We start from the raw sequence: 25,389 nt of genomic DNA on the forward strand, positions 1-25,389 counted from the left end.
TTTGAGAAACGTTTGTCATGAGAATCCTGGCATACAACAAACCATGGCAACAAGTAAATTGGGAAGTTTAGCAAATTCAACCTAATAATAATAGATACCTGCACAGATTTAAGAATGGGGGCCGCGTTGATGGTAGAGTTTGGGGCTCCATTAACTCAAACCTTGTACTGTATAAAATATGTACATATGTATGTATTCAAAACTCTGTTCCTGCCTTTACAGGTTTAAGAATGGGGGACAGTTTAATGGCAGAGTTTGGCGCCGCAGCTTCCTTTCTGCGTAAATCAGACAAGGAGCGTATGGAATGCCAGACTAGACCCTTTGACATAAAGAGAGAGTGCTATGTGCCTGACCCTGAGGTTGAGTACGTCAAGGCCACAATCACCAGCAGAGATGGGGCTAAAGTCACCGCTGATACTGAGTTTGGAAAGGTAAATATTTTGGTGAAAAACATTTCTGAAAATATATGACCTGGAAAATCATAAGATAATAATTTGTTCTACTAGGATAACTCTATGATTGATGAAAAATTAGTTATGAACTGAAATGAGTTATGCTCTTTAATGTTTAAAATCTTTCTAACAAGAGACAACAAAGAGCAGAATCTTAACTTGAAATCTTTAACTTCCATGCAAATCTTGCATTACATGTAAATGGATGATTTGTGAAAATGTTACACTGTATGTAATCTCAAGTTAAGATTTGTTTCAAATTGAATACTTCTGCACATTGAAAATGTAAAAAAAAAACGATTTCATTTGCTCTTCTTTCAGACTGTTACTGTGAAGGAGGACGACGTCCACCCCCAGAACCCGCCAAAGTTTGATAAAATTGAGGACATGGCGATGTTCACCTTCTTGCACGAGCCCGCTGTGCTGTTTAACCTCAAAGAGCGTTACGCAGCCTGGATGATCTATGTAAGTAATGACATGTCTGCTAATATCTCCAATAAATCAAGTATTAATTCAAATGAATGAAACTAAATCTGCGGTATCCCCCTTGTCTTCCACAGACCTACTCAGGGCTGTTCTGTGTCACTGTCAACCCATACAAATGGCTGCCAGTGTACGATCAGTCGGTTGTCAATGCATATAGAGGCAAGAAGAGGAGTGAAGCTCCACCTCACATCTTCTCCATCTCTGACAATGCCTACCAGTACATGTTGTCAGGTAAAATATAACTTTTCCTTTTCATCTATATAAATCAAATGATATTTGGATAATGTCACATTTACTGATACTTCTCTTTCAACAGACAGGGAAAATCAGTCTGTCCTTATCACGTAAGTACATCAACCAAAGGCTATATCCATTTGAGACTATTTGAAATTAAGAGAAATTCTGAGACATCAACATTTGTATTTTTAAATCCCAGTGGAGAATCCGGTGCTGGAAAGACTGTTAACACCAAGAGAGTCATCCAGTATTTCGCCAGCATTGCTGCTGTTAGCGGAAAGAAAAGTGTATCAGAAGAAAAAAAGGTAAAATAGACGGCAAATATTCAGCATTTCCGAATAGTGCAAAGCTGCTACTAAATCCCCCCCCCCCCCCCCACACACACACACACTTTTGCAACCCCTGCAGAAATAAACCCTAAATGAAACACTGAATCATTATTAATCCTAAATTAAACATTCCTCATGGCTGGATAAGCACATGTTGACTACATATCTTTGCAGCATTTTAACACTGTGTGGTTATTGGTTTGTAGGGGACCCTGGAGGATCAAATCATCCAGGCCAATCCTGCCCTGGAGGCTTTTGGTAATGCCAAGACCATCAGGAATGACAACTCCTCCCGATTTGTACGTTCGGTCTTTGTTCGCAGTCAAATATAAGTTAAATCTTATCATACATGTTCATCTTATCTGTTGTATTTTGTGGTTGAAATTTATTAGGATACAATTAGTTGATGTCATGACATCAACTAATTTTCCGCAGGTCCATCAGCTAATCAACTCTTTTGGGACTGTAGATCATATCAAATATGTATGTGTGCAACAGAGCTGGGTTTCAATAGTATTTGTTTTCTTTTAAATATTTTCGGTGTTTGATTGAGAACCAGATAGGTGGAATTTAAACTTGTAGGACTATTCCATCAGTTCCATTACACCATGCAAGCTCAATCATGCGCACCTACTAAGGTATTCAAAAAGAAAACAAATACTACTAGAACTCTGATCTAATGTGATTATTAATTTCTGCTTTGACAATAACTTACAGGGTAAATTCATCCGAATTCATTTTGGAGTCACTGGGAAGCTTTCGTCTGCTGACATTGAGACTTGTGAGTACAACACTCAACTTGCCCAGGCTTGAACAGATCTCTTTGACAGGAAACACATTAATACCAAAAGCACTTTTCCATACTGATCAGATCTTCTGGAGAAGTCACGTGTCACGTTCCAGCTCAAGGCTGAGAGAGACTATCACATCTTCTACCAGATCCTGTCCCAACAAAAACCAGAACTTCTGGGTGAGTATTAAATCATTAAACTGAGGTCGATTCTGGATTAAACTGAACCTTTCTGATGAAATCCAATTAAATTCTTATGATGCAGCACAGCCAGCCCAGCTAGTGTGCTACTCCTATCCCCCCACTGTAAAACTCACAACACAATATAGCATGATTTATGTAGTAACAATTGTTTAAATTACATTTAAGCACACAACATTAAAATCCAATGCACACTAAGCAATCTCCAGCTGCAGTTTTTTGGAGTGGTGTAATGTACTTAAGTAAAAAATAATTTTAAGTACTATTTAAGTCGTTTTTTGGGGGTATCTGTACTTTAATGTATTATTTCTATTTTTTACAACTTTTACTTTTACTCCGTTACATTCGTAAAGAAAATAATGTACTTTTTACTCCTTACATTTTCCCTGACACCCAAGAGTACCTGTTACATTTTGAACGCTTAGCAGGACAGGAAAATTGTCTAATTCATGCACTTATCAAGAGAACATCCCTGGTCATCCCTACTGCTACTGCCTCTGATCTGGCAGACTCACTAATCACAAATGCTTCGTTTGTAAATGATGTCTGAGTGTTGAACTGTGCCCCTGGCAATCCGGAAATAAAAAGAAAAAAAGAAAATCGTGTCATCTGATTTGCCTAATATAAGACATTTTAAATGATTTATACTTTTACTTTTGATACATAAGTACATTTAAAACCAAATACTTTAAGACTTTTACTAAAGTAGTATTTTACTACGTGACTTTTACTTGAGTCATTTTCTTTTAAGGTATCTTTACTTTTACTCAAGTATGAAAATTGGGTCCTTTTTCCACCACTGGTTTTTCGAAACTCTAATGATTACTTTGCCTTCCTGTCAATTTATAATATAAATCAATGGCAATTTTCTAATTGACCCCAACCCTAATACAGAGTATATTATGTTATGACCTATACCACAGCATCAACACAAATAAACTGAGCTGTTCAATTATTTTCAGAGATGCTACTCATCACCAGCAATCCCTATGACTATGCCTTCATCTCCCAAGGAGAGATTGCTGTAACCTCCATTAATGATTCAGATGAGCTAATGGCTACTGATGTGAGTAATATATCTATATACTGTATACGCAATAATAGTCCAACCCCTTCTCCAATGCAAAACAATTACCTTTAATTTGGAACTAGGATGCCTTTGATGTGCTGGGCTTCTCCCAAGAGGAGAAGAATGGCATTTATAAGCTGACTGGTGCCATCATGCACTACGGCAACATGAAGTTCAAGAATAAGCAGCGGGAGGAGCAAGCAGAAGCAGATGGCACTGAGGGTGAGTGCTGAGGATTTAAAACCGTTCACTTCATTATGAAGTAGTATCTGAAAAATCTGAAAATCTAAAATCAGTTAGATTGCCTCTTCCAATCATAAAACTTTGCCTTTCTAGATCTTGACAAAGCTGCATATCTGATGTGCCTGAACTCTGCTGACCTAGTCAAGGGGCTGTGTCACCCAAGGGTCAAAGTAGGAAATGAGTGGGTCACCAAAGGTCAGAATGTCAACCAGGTGAGTCTCCAACATCTTTTTTATAATATTGAGCATAAAACTTGTCTATAAAGTTGCTAAGATGTTCATACCTAGAATAACCTATTGAGCATGCTCTTTAGTCCAGGACTAGGCCTAATCTGTGTCTAGGAAACTGTCCCTAAGTGTTTATGTTGAAGCTATGTTGAGGTAATTTATTTTCTCTATATTTTGTAGGTGTACTACGCTGTTGGTGCACTGGCAAAGAAAATTTACGAGAACATGTTCCTCTGGATGGTGATAAGAATCAACCTTACTCTGGACACTAAGAATGCTCGCCAGCACTACATTGGTGTGCTGGACATTGCTGGCTTTGAGATCTTTGATGTGAGTGTTTGATGTAAATTTGATAAAAATGGAATCTAAAACATTACAGCAGACAAAATAAAGTAACTGTGAACTTCTATTTCAGTTCAACACATTTGAGCAGCTGTGCATCAACTTCACTAATGAGAAGCTGCAGCAGTTCTTCAACCACCACATGTTTGTGCTGGAGCAGGAAGAGTATAAGAAAGAGGGCATCGTCTGGGAGTTCATTGACTTTGGCATGGACTTGGCTGCCTGCATTGACCTCATTGAAAGGGTTGGTATCTTCAGTTGTGGAATAGTTTATATGATGTATCCTAAGTAATCTTTGAGATTTCAAATATTACAAGGACAGTCTTCATAAATGTGCTTCCATGACAAATTATTCTGATATTTATTCACTATGCTTTTCCCTTAACATTAATTTATTTTTCATTCATTCCTTCCACTAGCCCATGGGTATCATGTCCATCCTTGAAGAGGAGTGCATGTTCCCTAAGGCCAGTGATAATACATTCAAAGCTAAGCTGTATGATACGCATCTTGGCAAAAATGCATGCTTCCAGAAGCCTAGGATTGTTAAGGGTAAACCAGAGGCCCATTTCTCCATGGTTCACTATGCTGGCATTGTTGACTACAACATTGGTAACTGGCTGGTGAAGAACAAGGACCCGCTGAATGAGACTGTGGTCGGACTGTTCCAGAAGTCAAGTCTTAAGTTCCTGGCCAACCTCTTTGCAAACTATGCTGGTGCAGAAGGAGGTACTATGTGTTTATATCTGCAGACTACAACACACTCAAATACATAACAATCCACAGTATATCATAGTAGTAAAAATAGTATATTTGAATAGTTATTTCATTATCATACAGCACCTGAAGAAAAAGCGGCTGGAGGAAAAAAGAAGAAAGGCTCTTCCTTCCAGACTGTGTCTGCATTGCACAGGGTAAATCTGAGCTTAAATAAACATGTTTCTGATGTTTTCACATGTCAGAATATTAACAAATGTATTATATTTGTGCTATATTTGAGATGTCAGTATGTTGTGGATTGGCATGTTAGCATTAAATGCTGTGGTGACTCGTAAGGTACTTGGAGACTCATTCACTGATGGAAAATTCTACATTTGTCATACTCACAGGAGAACTTGGGTAAACTCATGACCAACTTGAGGTCTACTCACCCCCATTTTGTGCGTTGCATCATCCCCAACGAGACCAAGACTCCTGGGGCCATGGAGAATCCTCTGGTCATGCACCAGCTGCGCTGTAACGGTGTGCTAGAAGGCATCAGGATCTGCAGAAAGGGCTTCCCCAACAGAATCCTGTATGCTGACTTCAAACAAAGGTAAAAATAATCATCAATTTCATTTTCAAAATAAATTCAACTGTTTACCTATTCCGGTGTTCCATTTTTGAAGATAATTACTTTCTGATTTAAATTCAGATACCGCATCCTCAATCCAAATGCTATCCCTGAGGGTCAGTTCATGGACAATATGAAGGCATCAGAAAAACTGCTGGGCACTTTGGATATTGACCACACCCAGTACAGATTAGGACACACTAAGGTAATTTATCTAATGGTGAGTTCGTAACCAAGTAGGAAGTAGGAATTTACCACATACGACTCAAAATAATCCACTTGAACTCCCTTCCAACTGGTAATTACAAGTGGGAAACTCGTCTATCATCCTGAGCTCCCACTTCTTCAACATACTGACATCGGATAGTGAGTTACTAAGGTAATTACCCCGATAACAACATTATCTGGGAAAACATTGTTTATAAAAGCAATCTATTAATATGGTTTTTGAACACTATAATTTGTTGACAAGCATGATAGCTGTACTTTTAGTTTATGGTTCACGTAGCTTGATGGCCATTAGCCAATCAGCGTTTTTTTAATGATTTCAAACCACGTGAATGTTTTCAAATGGTAAATGCAGACCTACCACTTGGTTATGAACGCAACATAAATTCCAGGATGAAATTGTAGCAGCAATTACGGGGTCCAAGCAGTATATTAACACTACATCACCATCTGGCCAACCTGAGCAATGCCTCTTGAAATAACTGCTGATGTACTACTGATCATGCTTATCTAATTTTATCTGTCTCTAGAGCAAATGGGTGAAGTCAAGAGATAAAAATAGATACTTGTTATAGTGCCATAATGTAGTAGATCCATATATACAATGAGCAATTAAAAGCATAGTGGCCATATTGCTTGTGATAGACTTCCTGTATATGTTTTTAAAGACCTTGCCAAATTTAGTAACTCTTGGTCAACATGCTGGGTTGGATGTTGTAAAATCAATTGCTCATTATAGTTGTCCATTTGTGCCATTTTCCTAGAGGCATGAAAGTGTTGGAAAACTGTAGGATACCACATTCAAGTTATTTATGGTAATCTGGCAGAAAAATGCAATCCTACCAAATACAATCAATCAATCAATCAATTTTATTTTATATAGCCCTTCGTGCATCAGCTAATATCTCGAAGTGCTGTACAGACACCCAGCCTAAAACCCCAAACAGCTATACAAGAAGGCCTTTGTGTATCATTAGGTGTTCTTCAAGGCTGGTCTCCTGGGTACTCTTGAGGAGATGAGAGACGATCGTCTCGCTCTTATCATCACTGGCCTCCAGGCCAGATCACGTGGTCTACTTGCCAGAATTGAGTTCCAGAAAATGGTTGACCGCAGGTAGGAATGAGAATAGCTTAAACCTTTTCAGACAATATGTTAGGTGTGAGGAAAGGTTGTATGAACTACATTTTATAAAACTTTTGCAGGGATGCCTTGCTTGTGATCCAATGGAACATTCGTGCCTTCATGGGTGTCAAGAATTGGCCCTGGATGAAGATGTTCTTCAAGATCAAACCTCTGCTGAAGTCAGCAGAGACTGAGAAGGAGATGGCCAACATGAAGGAAGAATTCCTGAAGCTTAAAGAGGCTTATGCTAAATCTGAAGCCCGTAGAAAGGAGCTGGAAGAGAAGATGGTCTCCCTTCTCCAAGAGAAGAATGACCTGCAGCTCGCTGTCCAAACTGTGAGTAACTTTAACTGCACTACAGTTACTTTCTGCAGTCACATCTTTGGTCAAAATGGCCTTTCTAGTTAGCTTTTAACCATAAGCTATCAAGAGAAATGGAAAAACAGAGAGAAAAGAGACGTGATTTTCTAAATACATACGTACAATCAGTGCACCATTTGTCAATCATTTGTAGCGTCCAAATATTTTGCCTCCAAACAAACTTCTGAGCATTGGAGAATATGACATACTTACAATATATTGACACATTGACAGCAAGAAGACACTATTGTTGATGCTGAAGAGAGATGTGAAGGTCTGATCAAAAGCAAAATCCAGCTTGAGGCCAAAGCCAAAGAGCTGACAGAAAGACTGGAGGACGAGGAGGAGATGAATTCAGAGCTAACTGCTAAGAAGAGGAAGCTGGAGGATGAGTGCTCAGAACTCAAGAAGGACATTGATGATCTGGAGCTCACTCTGGCTAAAGTGGAGAAGGAAAAGCATGCCACAGAGAACAAGGTAAAATAAATGGGTCTTTCTTGTGATGTTAAAACGACAATTAAATATTTTGGATAAAAGTGTAATGACACTGGTCTGTTTCCTTAGGTTAAAAACCTGACTGAGGAGATGGCAGCTCTGGATGAAATCATTGCCAAGCTGACCAAGGAGAAGAAGGCTCTGCAGGAGGCTCATCAGCAAACGCTGGATGATCTGCAGAGTGAGGAGGACAAAGTCAACACGCTGACCAAGGCCAAAGCCAAACTGGAACAGCAAGTTGATGATGTGAGTATCAAATAGGAATTCATGAAAATTACAGCAAAATAAGTTATATCAAACAAATTGGCTACAGTAAAATGGTTACTCTGACTATTGTTCAATATGTTTTATCAGCTTGAAGGGTCTCTGGAGCAAGAGAAAAAGGTGAGAATGGACCTTGAGAGAGCCAAGAGAAAGCTGGAAGGAGACTTGAAGTTGACCCAGGAGAGCCTAATGGACCTGGAGAATGACAAGCAGCAGATGGAGGAGAGAATGAAGAAGTAAGATCAGAGATCAAAATATGCTAACAAAGTATTATTCAATAGAAAACACTAAAAATGCATATTCATCTCAACAGGAAGGACTTTGAGATGAGCCAACTCAACAGCAAGATTGAGGATGAGCAGGCCATGGGTGCCCAGCTTCAGAAAAAACTGAAGGAGCTGCAGGTAATTCAAGACAATTGTTGAAACATTTAATTCTTAAATTCACATTTGAACGAGATAAATTGAATTCCTACCATTTCAGGCCCGCATTGAGGAATTAGAGGAAGAGCTGGAGGCTGAAAGAGCTGCCCGTGCCAAGGTGGAGAAACAGAGGGCAGACTTGGCCAGAGAGCTAGAAGAGATCAGTGAGAGGCTGGAGGAGGCTGGTGGAGCCACTGCTGCCCAGATTGAGATGAACAAGAAGAGGGAGGCTGAGTTCCAGAAGGTGCGCAGAGACCTTGAAGAGGCTACCCTGCAGCATGAGGCTACAGCTGCCACTCTGAGGAAGAAAAATGCTGACAGTGTAGCTGACCTGGGAGAACAGATTGACAACCTTCAGAGAGTGAAGCAGAAGCTGGAGAAAGAGAAGAGTGAGCTCAGGCTGGAGCTGGACGATGTGGTCTCCAACATGGAGCAGATTGTCAAGTCCAAAGTATGTGGTATCATTGGTAAATCAAAGAGAAAAATCTATACATGCTTTTTAAAGATGCAATCTAGTGATGCTGTTCTGTCATTCAAAAACAAATCTGTTTTTAGACAAACTTGGAGAAAATGTGCCGCACTCTAGAGGACCAGATGAGTGAATACAGGACAAAAGCTGAGGAAGGACAGCGTTCCATCAATGATTTCACCATGCAGAAAGCAAAGCTTCAAACTGAGAATGGTATATTAACAAAAAATAATAAATTGAACAACCACAATAAATTTCCTGATTAAGTAATATAATTTAAAATAATTTGAATTGCATGAAAACAGGTGAATTTGCCAGACAGTTGGAGGAGAAGGACTCTCTGGTCTCTCAACTGACCAGAGGTAAGCAGTCCAACGTTCAGCAGATTGAAGACCTCAAGAGACAATTGGAGGAGGAAGTCAAGGTATTTATACAAAGAATGCAGTGGCACTTATCTAACTACATTCATCATCAAGCATAATTACAGATCCTTTTTTAAATTTCCTTACCAGGCAAAGAACGCGCTTGCCCATGCGGTGCAGTCTGCTCGCCATGATTCAGATCTGTTGAGGGAGCAGTATGAGGAGGAGCAGGAGGCCAAGTCTGAGCTGCAGCGTGGCATGTCCAAGGCTAATGCTGAGGTGGCTCAGTGGAGAACCAAGTATGAAACTGATGCCATCCAGAAGACTGAGGAGCTTGAGGACGCAAAGTAAGGATGTTTTATTACTTCCTCTTACATTTCAGGATATTGAACCTTGGCTGAATGAGCGATACACAAAAGTACATGATGAATAATACATGGATTACCTATGACACAACCATTATATATTAGACAAAAAAGGCAGCTGTTCGGAAACGTGTTTCTCATCTATGTCAATCTAGGAAGAAGCTGGCTCAGCGTCTGCAGGATGCAGAGGAAGCTGTGGAAGCTGTAAATGCTAAATGTTCATCCCTGGAGAAGACTAAACACAGACTCCAGAATGAGATTGAAGATCTCATGGTGGATGTGGAGAGATCTAATGCAGCTGCTGCCTCTCTGGACAAGAAGCAAAGGAACTTTGACAAGGTAAGAAAAAAACATATGGAATACACAAGTCCTATTAGCCGTCATTATAGTACATTAGGGGCAGCAGGTAGCCTAGTGCAGTTTTTTTTTAACTAGTGTCCTGCGGCACCTTTACAATGCAGAAAACCGGTCATCTCTTGCGCAAACCTATTTGAAACTAAATACCTATATTATCAGAGCTAAAGCAAAATATTTCTAGCGTTGATTAATCTTACAGGGGTACACACAAATGAATCATCATGAACTAGGAAAATATACTGAACAAAAATATAAACGCAACATGCAATAAGATTAAGATTATTAAGATTTTATAACTGAATTACACTTCATTAAGATTTTACTGAGTTACACTTCATATAAGGAGATCAGTCAATTGAAATGAATTCATTAAGCCCTAATGGATTTCACACTCCTCGGAATAGAGATATACATCTGTTGGTCACATATACTTAAATAAAAAGGTAGGGGCGTGGACCAGAAAACCAGTCAGTATGTGGTGTGACCACCATTTGCTTCATGCAGCACAACACATCTCCTTTGCATAGATTTGATCAGGCTGTTGATTGTGGCCTGTGGAATGTTGTCCCACTCCTCTTTAATTGCTTTGAGAAGTAATACAGAGCATCCCAAACATGCTCAATGGGTGTCATGTCTGGTGAGTATGCAGGCCATGGAAGTCTACTGGCCACTGGGACATTTTTAGCTTCCAGGAATTGTATACAGATCCTTGCGACATGGTGCCGTGCATTAGGTCATCTATAAGTCTTTGCTAGGTAAAGCTCCGCCTTATCTCAGCTCACTGGTCACGATAACAACACCCACCCGTAGCACGCGCTCCAGCTGGTATATCTCACTGGTTATCCCCAAAGCCAACACCTCCTTTGGCCGCCTTTCCTTCCAGTTCTCTGCTGCCAATGACTGGAACAAATTGCAAAAATCGCTGAAGCTGGAGACTTATATTTCCCTCACTAACTTTAAACATCAGCTATCTGAGCAGCTAACCGATCGCTGCATCTGTAAATAGCCCATCCAATCTACCTACCTCATCCCCATATTGTTATTATTTACTTTTCTGCTATTTTGCACACCAGTATTTCTACTTGCAAATCATCATCTGCACATCTATCACTCCAGTTATAATTTGCTAAATTGTAATTACTTCGCTACTATGGCCTATTTATTGCCTTACCTCCTCACGCCATTTGCACACATTGTATATAGACTTTCTTTTTTTCTATTGTGTTATTGACTGTACGCTTGTTTATTCCATGTGTAACTTTGTGTTGTTGTTTTTGTCGCACTGCTTTGCTTTATCTTGGCCAGGTCGCAGTTGTAAATGAGAACTTGTTCTCAACTAGCTTACCTGGTTAAATAAAGGTGAAATAAAATACTAAATAAAAATGATCATGCTGAAACATGAGGTGATGGCGGCAGATGAATGGCATGACCAATGGGCCTCAGGATCTCATTACGGTATCTCTGTGCATTTAAATTGCCATCGATAAAATGCAATTGTGTTTGTTTTCCATAGCTTATGTCTGCCCATATCATAATGCCACCGCCACCATGGGGCACTCTGTTCACAACGTTGACATCAGCAAACCGCTCGCCCACATGACTCCGTCCAAGTGGTCTGTGGTTGTGAGGCTGGTTGGACAAACTGCCAAATACTCTAAAAGGACGTTAGAGGCGGCTTACGGTAGAGAAATTAACATAGAATTCTCTGACAACAGCTCTGGTGGACATTCCGGCGGTCAGCATGCCAAAAAACGTGTGCCAAAAATTTGAGATAAATTAGCATTTTTTGTGTATGGAAAATTTCTGGGATCTTTTATTTCTGCTCATGAAACATGGCACCAACACTTCACATGATGCATTTATATTTTTGTTCAGTGTAGTTAAAATAAAACCTATTTAATCTTCAATTTTTTTTGTCAGAAAATAGATGATTAGATATGGATCCGATGAGATAGAGGTCATTACACCTAAATAAATTAATAGGGAAATGTTGGCTGTGCTGCAGAATTTTTTATCCCTGCAAAGTGTCATGGTTCAAAAAAGGTTGTGCTGGCATTATCCTACATCCTACCATTGCCACCCTTTGTGGCCTTGAGTAAGGCACTTAACCCCCTGACCAATTGCTTCCCCTTTGTCTCGGGGGTTTGGATTGTGAGCATAAAGACACAGTTCTGTTCTCTGTAAGTTATTGGACAATATTGTCCATCTTATCTGAACCATACTGTATACTGTATTCAAGCCACTTAAAAAAACAATGTTTTTCAGGTCTTGGCTGAGTGGAAGCAGAAGTTTGAGGAGTCTCAGACTGAGCTGGAGAGCTCCCAGAAAGAGGCCAGATCTCTCAGCACTGAGCTCTTCAAACTCAAGAACTCTTATGAGGAGTCTCTGGATCATCTGGAGACCATGAAGAGGGAGAACAAGAACCTCCAAGGTCAGAGCATTAGCATCAATTGACCTATATAACTTAGTCAATAAAATAATGATATTTTTTAGAGATCAGTTATGCCAAAAAGATTCTGATGTACAACAATGTTTTCCACAGAGGAAATTTCCGACCTGACTGAGCAGCTTGGTGAAGGGGGAAAGAGCATCCATGAGCTGGAAAAGATCCGTAAACAGCTGGAGCAGGAGAAGGCTGAGATACAGTCTGCTCTAGAGGAAGCTGAGGTGAGAACAGAAAACATTTACAGATAGGGAAAGTACCAACATTTCATTTTACGATTTTACAAACTATTGGTGGCTGTGTTCTCATAGGCCTCCCTAGAGCATGAGGAGGGCAAGATCCTGAGAGCTCAGCTGGAGTTCAATCAGGTAAAAGCTGACATTGAACGGAAGCTGGTAGAGAAGGATGAGGAAATGGAGATGAATAAGAGGAACCAGCAGAGAGTTGTGGATACCCTGCAAAGCTCCCTGGAGTCAGAGACTCGCAGCAGGAATGAAGCTCTCAGGCTGAAGAAGAAGATGGAGGGAGACCTCAATGAGATGGAGATCCAGCTCAGCCAGGCCAACAGGCAGGCATCCGAGGCCCAGAAGCAACTTAAGGGTCTCCATTCCCATCTGAAGGTATTACTTCCACACCATTGAATTAAAAACTGCTTGTGTATTTAGAAAAAGAAAAACCACACTGTTTAGTGTAGTAAATGTATATAAAGTAAATAGTAAATCTAGTAAAATCAGTAATTCTTTCTACAGGATTCTCAACTGCAGCTGGATGATGCTCTTCGTAGCAATGATGACCTGAAGGAGAACATTGCCATTGTGGAGAGACGCAACAACCTGATGCAGGCTGAACTGGATGAGCTGAGAGCCCTGGTGGAGCAGACTGAGAGAGGCCGCAAACTGGCTGAGCAGGAACTGCTGGATGTTAGTGAGAGAGTTCAGCTGCTGCACTCACAGGTAAGACAGTAATATATAACAGTGTTCTCCTTAAAGCTGGAATCCTTAATGGGGAAACTGCCACGTCTGTTTGCGATATTACAACAACAAAGAAGTTACTGCAAACAACAAACACAGTTTTTTCCCTTTGGACATCATTGCAAGCACAATAAAACAGCAGAAAATGTACTGTACCATGGTGTGCAACGCTCCTCACCTCTACTTTGTCAACAAAACAAAAACAATAACAATGGTGTTTGGATGGACAGTGTGCCTGTTTCCCCTACTATGGATTCCATCTTTAAATGTCTGCTACTTGAGGTACGTAGAGGTAATATAAAAGTAATTTGTCTTATATATGTGTAGAACACCAGCCTACTGAGCCAGAAGAAGAAGCTAGAGGGCGACACATCCCAGCTTCAGAATGAAGTGGAGGAGGCTGTGCAGGAGTGTAGAAATGCTGAGGAAAAGGCCAAGAAGGCCATTACTGATGCTGCCATGATGGCAGAGGAGCTGAAGAAGGAGCAGGACACCAGTGCTCACCTGGAGCGCATGAAAAAGAACATGGAGCAGACCATCAAGGACCTGCAGCACCGCCTGGATGAAGCTGAACAAATCGCCATGAAGGGTGGTAAGAAGCAGATCCAGAAGCTGGAGGCCAGAGTAAGTGTCTAAACTACATTCTCTTCTATTAATTCAACGTCACATGTCATATTTCTAGTCATATTTCTAGCTGCAATATTAAAGTAGTGGTAACTAACAAAATAATTGTTAATGGTGTGTTAACAATGATCATATCTTTCTAGGTGAGAGAGCTAGAGACTGAAGTGGAACTGGAGCAAAGGAGGAGCAGTGATTCTGTGAAAGGAGTCCGTAAATATGAGAGACGCATCAAGGAGCTCACATACCAGGTACATTGTATACTTTAATTTGACAGTGCACAATTATATTAACATGCTCCGAATGAAATGTAAGATATATATCCAGTATGACTCTTTTTTTGTCCCTTCTTTTTGGGTGCAGACTGAGGAAGACCGTAAGAATTTGAGCCGCCTGCAGGACCTGGTGGACAAACTGCAGCTGAAGGTTAAATCCTACAAGAGAACTTCAGAGGAGGCTGTAAGTAACCTTCTATCATCCAACTGATGCATCTGTAATTCTCAAATTGTTTTGTTTGCTAGAAACTTAGATCATATTTAACATTTTTCACAGGAGGAACAAGCCAATTCCAATTTGGGCAAGTTCCGTAAGATTCAGCATGAACTGGATGAGGCAGAAGAGAGGGCTGATATTGCTGAGTCTCAGGTCAACAAGTTGAGAGCCAAGAGTCGTGATGCCGGTTCCAAGGTCCGTGAAGTTGCTGTTTCAATTTAATGTATGGAAAAGCCTAAACTTTGTGGGATCTTGGACTCTGTTTAATGGTCATTTGGATTCTCGATATTAACCCATTGATTCCTGAAGAAAATAAGTAATACATGCATTATCTGTTACATTGTTACCAAGTAACTATACATACCTGTTGAATTTCCACATGGTAAAATTTCAACCAGAGTACACAATATTTGGTAGTAAAATGTTTTTCGCTACACAGTCAAATTTAAATGTTCTGGTAATCAATCTATCTATCTTCTCTGTCACAGAAAGGAAAGGATGAGGAGTGAGGCCAAGAGTTGTGATGCTGGCTCCCAGGTCAGTTCTTTCAATCAGATTAATTACATTGGTTATAATTTGCAAACTCAAATCATGTATGACGACAGCCCCAGCCACAATTGCTTTTTAACTATTTGATCTCCAATAAACATACTATCATTCATATAACTATAAATTAGAATATTGTGCCCTGTCATGGGTTCAAAAAAATCTTCAAAAGCATGACACATTTTAGTTTCAGTGGTGAGTTACTGTGTGATGGCAAGTAACACATTTATATTTATTGTGATGAATGCCGGACATCTTTGCTTATATAAATATTTTTGTAGAATCTTTAATATACTAGTAGACAGAGTTGGTGTAATTCATGATATTTATAGTGTATTCTATACACTCAAACAAGGAGCCCCATCGTTTAATATATATTTGACAATGCACAGAATATTGTAAGAATGTTTTTAGTGTTTACAGTAGTTTATTACATTTTAACCTTCATCCATCTTGTGTCACAGAAAGGACATGATGAAGAGTGAAGCTCTCGGATGGACCTTTCTGAAAATCTCCTGACTGTAGTGCTTTAGTTTTTTCTCTATTCTCCATGGAACATGAGCAGAATAAAGAATAAAGTCAATTTAAACAGCCCCGCTGTGTATTGCTTGATTCTATTACGAACAGGTATGGAATCCACTATTATTTAAAAAAAATTAAGTTAACACTGGTTTTCATAATATACTAGTAATATACTACCTCACAGAAAATCATGACAATAGACAAATATCTCTCACTTTTGCATCTGGGGGTGCTTCTGAGACAAATTGGGTCCCCTAAATGAACAGAAATATTGTTTAAAAAAAATATTTTTATGAATTAGACAAAGTGAAACACCTACCAATACCAATGAGCAATATCATATTTTGTTGGCATAAAACTAAGGATTTGTGTGGTTTAATTAGAAATTGATTATTATTAAATCATATATGCATGTGAACCAACATTAAAGACAATATTCAATCCAAAATGTTATATTAGAAAATAAACTATTGTAGCATTTATCCCATGTACAGTGGGGAGAACAAGTATTGGATACACTGCCGATTTTGCAGGTTTTCCTACTTACAAAGCATGTAGAGGTTTGTAATTTTTATCATAGGTACACTTCAACTGTGAGAGACGGAATCTAAAACAAAAATCCAGAAAATCACATTGTATGATTTTTAAGTAATTAATTTGCATTTTATTGCATGACATAAGTCTTTGATACATCAGAAAAGCAGAACTTAATATTTGGTACAGAAACCTTTGTTTGCAATTACAGAGATCATACGTTTCCTGTAGTTCTTGTCCAGGTTTGCACACACTGCAGCAGGGATTTTGGCCCACTCCTCCATTCAGACCTTCTCCAGATCCTTCAGGTTTCGGGGCTGTCGCTGGGCAATACGGACTTTCAGCTCCCTCCAAAGATTTTCTATTGGGTTCAGGTCTGGAGACTGGCTAGGCCACTCCAGGACCTTGAGATGCTTCTTACGGAGCCACTCCTTAGTTGCCCTGGCTGTGTGTTTCGGGTCGTTGTCATGCTGGAAGACCCAGCCACGACCCATCTTCAATGCTCTTACTGAGGGAAGGAGGTTGTTGGCCAAGATCTCGCGATACATGGACCCATCCATCCTCCCCTCAATACGGTGCAGTCGTCCTGTCCCCTTTGCAGAAAAGCATCCCCAAAGAATGATGTTTCCACCTCCATGCTTCACGGTTGGGATGGTGTTCTGGGGTTGTACTCATCCTTCTTCTTCCTCCAAACACGGCGAGTGGAGTTTAGACCAAAAAGCTCTATTTTTGTCTCATCAGACCACATGACATTCTCCCATTCCTCCTCTGGATCATCCAGATGGTCATTGGCAAACTTCAGACGGGCCTGGACATGCGCTGGCTTGAGCAGGGGGACCTTGCGTGCGCTGCAGGATTTTAATCCATGACGGCGTAGTGTGTTACTAATGGTTTTCTTTGAGACTGTGGTCCCAGCTCTCTTCAGGTCATTGACCAGGTTCTGGGCTGATCCCTCACCTTCCTCATGATCATTGATGCCCCACAGGTGAGATCTTGCATGGAGCCCCAGACCGAGGGTGATTGACCGTCATCTTGAACTTCTTCCATTTTCTAATAATTGCGCCAACAGTTGTTGCCTTCTCACCAAGCTGCTTGCCTATTGTCCTGTAGCCCATCCCAGCCTTGTGCAGGTCTACAATTTTATCCCTGATGTCCTTACACAGCTCTCTGGTCTTGGCCATTGTGGAGAGGTTGGAGTCTGTTTGATTGAGTGTGTGGAAAAGTGTCTTTTATACAGGTAACGAGTTCAAACAGGTGCAGTTAATACAGGTAATGAGTGGAGAACAGGAGAGCTTCTTAAAGAAAAACTAACAGGTCTGTGAGAGCCGGAATTCTTACTGGTTGGTAGGTGATCAAATACTTATGTCATGCAATAAAATGCAAATGAATTACTTAAAAATCATACAATGTGATTTTCTGGATTTTTGTTTTAGATTCCGTCTCTCACAGTTGAAGTGTACCTATGATACAAATTACAGACCTCTACATGCTTTGTAAGTAGGAAAACCTGCCAAATCAGCAGTGTATCAAATACTTATTCTCCCCACTGTATATGTAAAATGTGAGTCTCGGTTAATACTTTTTTAAAAAGTTAATCAGGTTTTAAATGAGGTGAAAAGGAGACGAGTGCCGTTTAAGCAGGAGGGTCCCATTGAGACCAGTCACTTTTTCAAAGGATCCCTGCATTACAAGACCAAGCAATTACAATTGTAATCTCAAATTAGGATGAGAAAACCTCTGCACCTTGAAAATGAAACAAACAATTTAATTTCCTCTACTTTCAGACTGTTACTGTGAAGGAGGACGACGTCCACCCCCAGAACCCGCCAAAGTTGGATAAAATTGAGGACATGGCGATGTTCACCTTCCTGCACGAGCCCGCTGTGCTTTTTAACCTCGAAGAGCGTTAAGCAGCCTGGATGATCTACGTAAGCAATGACCTGTCTGCTATTATCTCCATTAAATCAATCATTCATTCAAATGATTTAAACTAAATATGAATCTTCCTTGTCTTTGACAGACCTACTCAGGGCTTTTCTGTGTCACTGTCAACCCATACAAGTGGCTGCCAGTGTACGATCAGTCTGTTGTCAATGCATACTGTGGCGGATGAATCAGAATTAGTTGGGTAACATAATTAATTAAGATGTTTTATTTGCATAATATGCTTATGTGAGATACTTGTCATTACAATGTATCCTTTTGGACGATAGTGTTGGCAGTTGCACTTTTCCCTCAGCTGGGGCTCAGTCACCTGGGGCCCAGAGAGGGGAGAGGTCAGGCTTGTCTTTCACATGTCCCTGGTGCTATGCAGAATATCAGAAAGGGAAGAGGACAGAATGGAACATTGTCTTCATATGTGAATGTGTCTTTACCTATTCTTAAACCATGTGAAGGGATGGCGTGATTAATGGGGAACCAATTACTTGTCTCCACAATGTGTGCGCCAGTCACTCCCTCCTTTTCCCATTGGGGGGAGGTGTATGGCAGTGTCTGGAAACATTGTATGTCCTCTCTGATCTTACACTTATCCTGGGATAGTGTATGACCTAGAGGCTCACTCCCCTCAGTGAGCTTGTCCAGGAGTGGTGTCAAGAGGGGGTTTACTTGAGATGGGAGTTGACAATTGATATATGCCCTTGGATGTGCTAATGGTTCTGTTCTATGCCGTACCAGGGAGAGACGGTTCCCTTTTGGAGTAAGGGGGCCAGACACTGGTTTTTACAATGAGAACTGTTGACACAGCAGTAACTGTCTGCTATGTTTTATAGATATCTTTCATACAAATCTTAATCTTTGTGAACTGTTCCTAAGATCTGTGGTTCATCAGTGTAAGTTGAGAGGGGTGTATCTTGGCTATAAAATATCTTTGTTTTTTTCTGTAGTCACTTCTCAACGGTTCATTAGAAATAGTGATTTGTTGAAAGTCAAATGCTATTGCAAAGCTTATTATTATTAATAAAGATGTAGTTTAAGTATATCTCTGACTGGTGTGTAGTTTGTAACTCTCCTCATTTGGTAAAGCAGAAATATGCCACCACAATACAGAGGCAAGAAGAGGAGTGAAGCTCCTCCTCACATCTTCTCCATCTCTGATAATGCCTACCAGTACATGTTGTCAGGTAAAATGTAACTTCTCCTTTTCATCTATATAAATCAAATGATATTTGGATAATATCACATTTACTGATACTTCTCTTTCAACAGACAGGGTAAATCAGTCTGTCCTTATCACGTAAGTACATCAACCAAAGGTTATATCCATCTGAGGCTATTTAAAGTTAAGAGAAATTCTGAGACATCAACATTTGTATTTTAAATCCCAGTGGAGAATCTGGTGCTGGAAAGACTGTTAACACCAAGAGAGTCATTCAGTATTTCGCCAGCATTGCTGCTGTTAGCGGAAAGAAAAGTGCAGCAGAAGAAAAAAAGGTAAATAATTATGCAAATGTTCATTATTATCGATCCTAAATTAAACATTCTTCATGGCTGGATGGACATACAGTATGTTGACAAAATCCAATATTTGTTTGTACAGTATTGATTTTTATTGCTGCATTTTAACACTGTGTGGTTGTTGGGTTGTAGGGGACCCTGGAGGATCAAATCATCCAGGCCAATCCTGCCCTGGAGGCTTTTGGTAATGCCAAGACCATCAGGAATGACAACTCATCCTGATTTGTACATTTGGTCTTTGTTTGTTTGTCAAATATCATTCTTATATGTTATCTTCTGCATTTGAATTGCATAACCATTAGTTGATGTCATGACATTAGTCAATCTTCCTCAGGTCCATCAGCTAATCTTCCCTTTTGAGACTGTCTGTGCACCAGACCTGGGTTTAAAAAGTATTGTTTCATTTCAAATACGTTCAGTGTTTGATTACACCATGCAAGCTCAATCAAGGTATTCAAAAAGAAAACAAATACTACTTGAATCCAGATCTCCTGTGGTCATTAATTTATGAAATTACAATAATTTACAGGGTAAATTCATCCTCATTAATTTTGAAGTCATTGGGAAGCTTTCGTCTGCTAACACTGAGACTTGAGTGAGTACAGTACTAAATATGCTCAGGGTTGAACAGATCTCTTTGACAGGAAACACATTAATTCTAAAAGCACTTTTCCATACTGATCAGATCTTCTGGAGAATCACGTGTCACTTTCCAGCTCAAGGCTGAGAGAGACTATCACATATTCTACCAGATCCTGTCACAAAAGAAACCAGAACTGCTGGGTGAGTATTGAATCATCAAACTGAGTAGGGTTGAGGTCAATTCTGGATTCAACTGAACATTTCTGCACAGCACAATGTAGCGTGAATTATGATTTATTTCCTTTTTTCATAAGAAAGCTGAAATTATTTAAATTCCATGGAAGTACGCAACACTGAAATTGGAAGCACACAAATCAATCTCCAGCTGCAGTTTTTCGAAACTTGATTAGGACTAATTTGTCATCTATTTATAATATAACACAATAGCAATTTTCAAATTGACCCCAATCCTAATAGTGAGTGTATCTTGTTTTGACCTATACCACAGCATGAACACAAATTAAACTGAGCTGTTCAATTATTTTCAGAGATGCTACTCATCACTCATCACCTATGACTATGCCTTCATCTCCCAAGGAGAGATTGCTGTAACTTCGATTAATGAATGAATGAATTATTTATTTAACTAGGCAAGTCAGTTAAGAACAAATTCTTATTTTCAATGACGGCCTAGGAACAGTGGGTTAACTGCCTTGTTCAGGGGCAGAACAACAGATTTTTACCTTGTCAGATCGGGGATTCAATCTTGCAACCTTTCGGTTACTATTCCAACCTGCCGCCCCAATGATGCAGATGAGCTAATGGTTACTGATGTGAGTAATATATCTATATACTGTATATGCAATAATAGTCCAACCCCTTCTCCAATGCAAAACAATTACCTTTAATTTGGAAGTAGGAGGCCTTTAATGTGCTTGGATTTGCCCAAGAAGAGATTAATGGCATTTATAAGCTGACTGGTGCCATCATGCACTACGGGAACATGAAGTTCAAGAATAAGCAGCGGGAGGAGCAAGCAGAGGCAGATGGCACTGAGGGTGAGTGCTGAGGATTTAAAACCTCTCAGTATCTGAAAAATCTAAAAATCTTTCAATCGTAAAACTTTGCCTTTCCAGATATTTACAAAGCTGCATATCTGATGGGCCTGAACTCTGCTGACCTAGTCAAGGGGCTGTGTCATCCTTACGTAAAGGAAATCTGATTTTCAGAGATGGGTTACAGTAGCTTACCACTATAACTTATAAGAAGCATTTATACTGTAAAAATGAACAGTTTACCCAAATCCCTTTATCTTTCAATCTATCCCATTGTTTTTACAATTTTTTTGTTTTAATTCAATCAATCAGGCTGTTACCACATTTATCTTGGGGGGAAAGGTACCCAGAGTCAGTAGATCTTTACTTCAGAGATGCAAGTTTAGTGGAGGGCTTGCATTTTTATGCTATTACTGGGCAGCAAACTTTCAGAAATTGCCATTCTGGTTACATGATCCAGATACCCTATGGTGCCACCTAGAGGCACATTCTTGTATTTCTGCATCTCTTCTTGCTTTACTCTGCCCTTCTCTCCCAGCGTCCCACTCTCGCTATACTGGCGATCCTGTAGTGCTTTCCACACTTAACCTCTCTGGTACAAGTGGGACGCTAGTGTTCCACCTAACCAACAGCCAGTTGGTTAGGTGCAGGGCGCCAAATTCAAAACAACAGAAATCTCTTAATTAAAATTCCTCAAACATACAAGTATTATACACCATTTTAAAGATAAACTTCTCGTTAATCCAGCCACAGTGTCTGATTTCAAAAAGGCTTTACCTAGTCACAGAAAACCATACAGCCATTTTCCAGCAAAAGAGAGGAATCACAAAAAGCAGAAATAGAGATAAAATGAATCACTAACCTTTGATGATCTTCATCTGGTGGCACTCCCAGGTCTCCATGTTAGACAATAAATGTTAGTTTTGTTTGATAATTTCCCTCTTTATGACCAAAAACCTCCTTTTTGTTCGAGTGTTTTGTCCAGTAATCCGAATGCACACTCTGTGTAACAGTTGTTAAAGTACTGTGTGAATTTCACCAGGTTCATATATTAATATGTCATGTTGATTTGTTATTATGCATGCCTGCATCCTGGGAGTACGGGAGTGTGTACTTACGTTACGCCCTGTGTCCTTGTGCTCAAATCATTTTGATGCACTATGAGAGGTAGGTCGTCTTCAGAAAAGTTTGATTCTTTTAAGCACAAAGTCATACACACAGTGTTTTGTTCATGAATAATGTTGTATATTTAGAGGTTACTCATAAGGGAATGGTATTGTTAAGATGCACTTGTAATTGTACTTTTTAGGATGATATCAACATTCTGAATTCAACATGTGGTTAATAGCTAGCTAAGGTATTAGCATGTGTATGTGTGAACGATGGCTAGCTCCCCAAATTATCCCAGTCCCTTGTATTGTGCATCTGTTGTAGAAAGAGGTGACGATTTGCAGAACATATGTGCTCCACAAATGTTTTCTTTTCTTTTGGATGCAGGTATGTGGTTTTATCTATGTAAAATATGTTATGTATAATAAGGAGAGGCTGTACTAATTTTTGTATTCAAAAATAATTTTGATGCACTATGAGAGAAAGAGGCAACGATTCGCAGAACATATGTGCTCTACAAATGTTTTATTTTCTTTTGGATGCAGATGCAGGATGCAGCGAGTGAATTCTGCTTGATTAAAACTATCTGATCCCCAATGTCACCGTCTATAGTCTCAATCAACCACAACGCAGAGTTACAGATGTGCAGTACAGCACCGGTTACATTGGTGCCTTCTAGACCCGGATTCATCGTTGATCGGCGTCAGCTCAATCACCGCGGCGCTGCTGCTCTAGAGACTAATTACATCATTGAGGTACTCTTGCCGCCTTGTGGCAAAAAGCGGAACTGCAGTCTTTTTGTTCCTGTTTATTTTTTTTCTGACAACGATGTATTGAGAGCGCTGTTTATAGTTAACTAAGATAGAAGTGTGTTCATCAACAGACATTTTAACGTAACATTAGTGGTTTAGTGGCATGGCATCTTATAATGGTAATGAACCCAAATTCACTGCTGGGAGGGGGAGGTTTTTTCTCATACTCTGATCAAACCCCTGTAAAGCGTGTAGCTACAGGAGGTTCCCCCATGTTGCTGGTCACTCAGCTAGCCCGGGAAATGGGGAGCTCCATTAGGGAAGAACTACAGAGTGGCAGGTCCAGTACTTATGAGCCACCAGTAAGTACAGAAAAGATAAGTGATCATCATTCAGAGTCAGTAGGATATGTAGACCTCAGTAAAATGAAGTTCATCATGCAATCAGACATAAAGGAACCTCCTACATATAGAGGAGATGGTACAGACAAATGCTCCATTCATGAATGGGAGGAGATTATGAGAATATACTTGAGGAGGAAGGGATGTCCTGTTGGGGAACAATCAGATGAGATGATTAGTCGATTATCTGGCAAAGCAAGAGACATGGTAAAGATACATTTACGCAATGAGACAACTGTTGATCCTACAGAGAAGCCAGAGATTGTATTTGACATTCTGAAACAGAATTTCAGCGAATTGGCCTATTCATGCATGCCTTTGGCTGATTTTTACAATTCTAAACCTGTACCCAGAGAGGCTGTTATGGAGTATTGGGTTCGATTGAACAAGGCCGTAGATGTCGCTGACGAGGGCCTTAACAGACAAGGTAAGAAGATTGACAGCTCCAACTCCGATGTCGTTAGGATGTTTGTAACATACTGCCCTGACCCCAAACTGGCAGCAGTATTCCAATACAAGTCTGCTGAGAAATGGACTGCGAGTGAAGTACAGGAGAGAATCTATGAACATGAACGCCGCAGGAAGGACACCATGTGTCAATCTACCACTGTATCCTCAAAGCAAGTAACAGTACATCCCCAGATAACTCCGTTTGAAGGCGGGGTCAATGCTGGTGCGTGCAGTGACACTTCTCTCACATCAAGTGCCAAACAAGATGGGCAGAGTGCAAGTATCGAGTGACTCATTCACCTGCTTGAACGTACCTTAGAGAAGAGCATACAACCTGTTATGGTTTCACAGCCCCTGCCAAGGCACCATCTTTCCCCGCCCAACTCTTCAGGCGTAGGGAATGCAGGGTTTGTGGCTCAACATATCAGTCCACTGTGATGCACTGTAGACATGAGAACCTGTGCCTCTGGTGCTTTTCCCCAGATCATTGGAAGTCAAATTGTCCAAAACAGGGGGAACGCTATGGTGGTGAGAGACGCCCACCACAACAGCAGAGAAACTCACCACCACAGCAGCAGCCGTTAAACTGACACGCCCACAGGTGAAGGGGGGAAATGTGGGTGTTCAACTGTCTACCCCCAAGAAAGAATCTGATGATCTCGAGAAAACGTATGAGATTTTGTGCGCTGATGCGAAAGAAGGAGAGAAAATTGTTATGTTAGGTTCACAAGAGGTTGAGGCTTTTTCAGATTTGTTTTACACCTCTGTGTTTGTACATGGGAAAGTGCAGCTTAAGGGCATGCTTGACACTGGGTCTATGGCCTGTACATTGACTGAACATGCGGAGCAGAGACTTTTGGAAGCAGGTGCACTTCCTCAGCATTATCAGCCTCCTACAGAGTTAGAGTTAGTGGGGTGTGGGGAGAAGAAGACCTCAACAAAGTGTTTCTATGATTTGGAGATGCGAATGCAGGATGCAGCGAGTGAATTCTGCCTGATTAAAACTATCTGATCTCCAAAGTCCACGTCTATAGTCTCAATCAACCACACACAACGCAGAGTTACAGCGGTGCAGTACAGCACCGGTTACACATGCACTAAGTCCAGACAACGTTTTTTTTTAAGTACAATAAAAGTTAGTAGAAAGATGCCAAACGATGTTTAAAATCAATCCTCCGGTTGTTTTTGTCATAAATAATCAATAATATTTCAACCGGACAAAAGCTTCGTCAATAGGAAAGGAGAAACATAAAAGGTGCGTTCCCGATCAGGCGCATGGCTGATGTCTGGAAATTTCCAC

At 40.2% G+C, this 25,389-nt stretch overlaps 2 pseudogenes; both read left to right on the forward strand.

Moving 5' to 3' along the window:
- The first annotated feature begins 230 nt into the window (after positions 1-230).
- On the forward strand, positions 231-15,821 carry LOC139531808 (myosin-7-like; annotated as a pseudogene).
- A 335-nt stretch (positions 15,822-16,156) lies between these two features.
- Positions 16,157-24,679, forward strand: LOC139532913 (myosin-6-like; annotated as a pseudogene).
- Positions 24,680-25,389: the final 710 nt, after the last annotated feature.

Source organism: Salvelinus alpinus, chromosome 10, assembly GCF_045679555.1.
Source record: "Salvelinus alpinus chromosome 10, SLU_Salpinus.1, whole genome shotgun sequence".
Classification (NCBI taxonomy): domain Eukaryota; kingdom Metazoa; phylum Chordata; class Actinopteri; order Salmoniformes; family Salmonidae; genus Salvelinus; species Salvelinus alpinus.